Here is a 4,907-nt window from a genome sequence, read left to right as displayed (position 1 = left end):
CATAAGATTAAACCACACACTGTGGAATACGCAGCGTTTGGAGGGTGGTAATGAGCTGAGTGTAATAAAAGAGAGGCAGCGAGAGGAATGAGAATCAGGGGCTTTGATTTCAGAGACCTCAGAGACATGGTGAGGCCAGCAGTCTGAGGGGCCATTTCGGCAAGGCCACCGCAATTAAACAAGCTGTTAACAACGTATGGATTCACTGCTCCTAATAATACTGCTGGAATGTAACGGTGTTCATTCTCTCAGATCTAGATAATCGGTTGTTCTATGTCATTGTAGAATGTGAAGTGTTGAAGATTACCCTTATACTTCTCAGCCAGTTCAGAGAATAAATTCCAGATATATCAAATTATGAAAAGTTTGACTTCCTCATTGTGGAAGGGTGGATGCTCATAAATGTTAATGCATTAATAAGGGTTCTAAAAATGTGCGTAATCTGGAGTATGTATGATCAATTATCAAGACTTTCCAGACATGATACGTGCCTACTGAGTGAGTGTAATCTACAGTATATGCATACTGTATGTGAAATCCTGCTACATTTCCAGGGAAATCTGAGATATCCTATGCTCCCTCTCTTAAGGAACATCAGGGTTCCCACTTTTTTTCCTCAGAGGCCTAGAGGAAGTGGATAGGAAGAGACTGAACAATGAAGAGAGGGAAATGAAAGGAGAGATTGAGAGAGAGAGAGAGAGAGAGAGAGAGAGAGAGAGAGAGAGAGAGAGAGAGAGAGAGAGAGTTAGAGAGAGAGAGAGAGAGAGAGAAAGAAAGATGGATAGAGAGAGAGAGAGTCAGTGGGAGACAGGGGGAAGACTGAATGAAAGACAGAGAGAGCGATGGAGAGAGAGAGAGAGAGATGTAGGCGCTGTTGTGCTGTAACAGCCTAGATGGAGAGAAAATAAGTCTGTAAATGAATTCCCCAGAGAAGGGAGGTGGAAGGAGTCTCGACTGATGAATTATACAACAGATTGTGAGAGATATTCAGGATGACAATCAGGATGTGTCCACATCACACTTTTGCACAGTATCAGCCCAGTGGCGTGAGGGAGACACACTTACTGGGACAACACTAGCTAGCTAGCTCAGATACAGACACACTATCTTGGCTCGGTTTATTCAAAACCGCTAACTGTTTTTCCTGGATAAGGACAAAAAAGAAAATGGAACATTCTTCCCTGACTGCAGCATCAAAGCATGTTTGAGTTTGATGCAGCTGCGTTTAATTCAGCCTCACAGTGGAAATAGTGCATGGCTCCAAGTGTGCATGCTCGTAGCTCAAGAAGAATTGTGTGTTTTCATAAAAAATAGCTCCCCTCTCATTGATTTGTATCTCACTGGTGTGTCTCTCTCAGTTTCTCTCTCTGTGCGAAATACCCACTCATCCCCTAACCCAAAATAGATGTATCAGATGTAATTATTTAGTTTTGCTGTTTTTTTGTCTTTGTGGTGCTGTGCAGTATCAGACAGTGAGAGGTCATATTGATCAGAATGGATTTCCTCTCATAATTAATTCCTGAGATCCCATTAAGGGAAAATGTATTGGACTGCAGAAGAAATGGAGAGAGTTCTACAGAAGAGGGAAATTGTAATTAGAGATAGAGAATGTGATTAACTGTGGTCCTCTGTAGCTCAGCTGGTAGAGCACGGCGCTTGTAACGCCAAGGTAGTGGGTTCGATCCCCGGGACCACCCGTACACAAAAAAAAAATGTATGCACGCATGACTGTAAGACGCTTTGGATAAAAACGTCTGCTAAATGGCATATTATTATTATTATTAAATAGAGACAGGAGTGAGAGAAAGTATGAGAGAGAGAGGGAGAATGAGAGAGAGAGAGAGAATGAGGGCGAAAGAGAGAGATGTTCAAGGGTGTGATCTTACATGAGGCAAAAGAAAAATGCAGAAAACTACCCACCTTTCTTTTTTTACAGACATTAAAAATGTAAACTTCCCCTGCATGAAAGTTTGGAGAGTGCACTAAAATAAGCTGTTACAGGGTCTGGAGAAGAAAGAGAGACACAGATAAAGAAAGAGAGAGTGTGTGTGAATGATGGGTGTGTGTGTGTGAATGATGTGTGTGTGTGTGTGTGTGTGTGTGAATGATGGATGTGTGTGTGTGTGTGTGTGTGTGTGAATGATGTGTGTGTGTGTGTGTGAATGATGGGTGTGTGTGTGTGAATGATGGGTGTGTGTGTGTGTGTGAATGATGGGTGTGTGTGTGTGAATGATGTGTGTGTGTGTGTGTGAATGATGGGTGTGTGTGTGTGTGTGAATGATGTGTGTGTGTGTGTGTGTGTGTGTGTGAATGATGTGTGTGTGTGTGTGTGAATGATGTGTGTGTGTGTGTGAATGATGGGTGTGTGTGTGAATAATGTGTGTGTGTGTGAATGATGGGTGTGTGTGTGTGTGTGTGTGTGTGTGTGTGTGTGTGTGTGTGTGTGTGTGTGTGTGTGTGTGTGTGTGTGTGTGTGTGTGTGTGTGTGTGTGTGTGTGTGTGTGTGTGTGTGTGTGTGAATGATGGGTGTGTGTGTGTGAATGATGATAGCTGACATTTAGATAATCTATTTTACAACTGAAATTAAATTATTACTGCGAAATGTGGGTTTGGTTTCAAGAAGTCTTTAGTCAAGACACTGCTCCTAACTATTAGGGTGCAACGTTTAGAAATATGCAGAGCTAACATGCAAAGTTAATTCTGGATTGCTGGCATTGAATCTTGCATGACTCATCTTCCAAATGGCAAGCTACTGTTAGGACATTGAAGGAGGAAATCATCCTGTATAACTACATTTGCTCATTACTCAAAAAAATGTGTTCACCTACTTTGAGTGGAACTTCGAAAACTGCACTGAAATGATCGATTTCATGTCATGGATTAAAGGCTATTGAACTTGTTTTAAATGTGAATGCTCTGAAATTTCTTCAATAGCCATATTTTTTTTCATATCATACTTACTGTAGACAGTGACAGCATCACTATTATTGTTAATACGCAAACCAAATCATACAGTAGGTTCACATCGTTAGATATAATCTAACATTCTTCCCTGTAGCCTGGCTCTGAAATGCCAGCACCTTCATCAGAATTCAGAGCAGTGTGTTTAGCTCTTCTCTCCAGCCACAATCGCATGCAGCAAACATACATAATTCACTATTGTCACCATAATCAGGATTCCAACGAGCAGTACATCATGAAAGTGCAATTTGCAACAGCTAGCTCTGGTACGAAATACATCTGAAAGCACAGCGGCAGAGACATACATACTCACGCACACTCACTCAAGCACATGCTGAGACACAAGTACGTGCACGCACGCATGCACGCACACACCACGCACACACACACACGCACGCACGCACGCACACAGACAGATTTGGGGAGTAAAGTAATGCCCAGGGCTGAGGCTGAGAGGAGACCTTTAGACTCGCAGCTTATAGTGGGCTACAGACGGTGACATTATGATCCCTTATCTTTTTCCCTTATAGTATACAGCCGGGAGAAAACCATGGTATAGTGTTTCCCCACAGCTGGCGTTAGGCGTCTTTCTAAAGGTGAACCCCGTTCATCATCAGAAACTGTACTAGGAGGGGAGGTAGCCATTACTTTATAACAGCAGCACTGGTAATACACTGAACTTCTCCTACCCGGCAGGCCCAGAGAGCAAATCAAGTGCACCTATAGACCTACCGCTGGCCAATCAGATAGCTCTGATCACCGTGTCTGCACAGTATCCTCGAGCCATATACTGTAAAAAGAAGCCTCGAATGCACAGCAAAGTTTAAAACCATGACTGGTTAACAACATGAATTGGTGCATGAGGCAGAAGTAATGCAGTACGACTTGAGTTTCATCATCAGCTGGAAGACTGTGTCCCCGTTTCTCAGCGGCGGGAGGGAGAGAGGAGGGACGGTGAGTTCGGTGAGAGGCAGCCTCACAGCTGCTCCCTCCCTGACCATCAGATGCAGGCCATCAGTCCAGTAAAATGAAAAAATTCATACAAAAACAAAAAATATATGTATGCTGACTTAGATGTGCCTCACAAGTAATACAACACATTATCTATTACCAGTGTGATCATATACCTACATATTTTTTTTTTTATATCATTTCAAAATGGTCTGAGAAGAATAACATTGGCAGGGCAATTCAAGCATAGTCAATTTGTATTGATAATGCATTGGGCCTATAGCCTACTGCACAAACCTAATTGCTACAGAACCATTTCCAATTGGTTAATGTTGTATAGGCATACGTTTTTTAAGTCATGTTTTTAAAAAATCTGAGCGGTAGATCTCCGCTTGCATTTTGACTCAGACAGTGATTTAGTGCCTTCGATGGTTGCAATAGGCCCCTTGTTATTTGATTATATTCCAATAGGCTACATTCTGTAGGCTAACTATTAGCCTATCCATTGTCACATAATGAAAGGTGTGAAAAGCGATAATAGGCTACTGTTTGTGTTTCCCTGGCTGAGTTGATTTGGGCCATCAGTTGATTGAGAGATATAGGCCTACTGTAGAACAATAAACTTTCCTCCAGTGTGGATGCTCGCCCACGTTTTATAGTTAGGCTATGTATAATTTCTCAATATAGTTCTGGTCTTTGGTATGGATTGAAAGCCTGTATTGTGTGGCTTTAATATATCATTTTGTAAAGCTTTCAATATGTTTCTGCTTTTGAGCCTATCCAAAGACGATTTAGTTGAGCTGAGGTACTTTTCTTTGATGTGTAAATTATCATACTATTCGTTTTACTTCTTGAAAACATTGAAAGACATTGAAAAAAATGCACTTAACCTGTGGGCCTAATGTAGTCTATAGGCTATATAAGTTAATGGAAGTAATTTTTTGAGCTTTATTAAAGAGATAGAACAGTGTTGGAAAGATGGTGAAAATATGGGG

The sequence above is a fragment of the Coregonus clupeaformis genome, chromosome 30 (genome assembly GCF_020615455.1).
Source record: "Coregonus clupeaformis isolate EN_2021a chromosome 30, ASM2061545v1, whole genome shotgun sequence".
Taxonomy (NCBI): Eukaryota; Metazoa; Chordata; class Actinopteri; order Salmoniformes; family Salmonidae; genus Coregonus; species Coregonus clupeaformis.
This window is presented reverse-complemented; position numbering follows the sequence as displayed.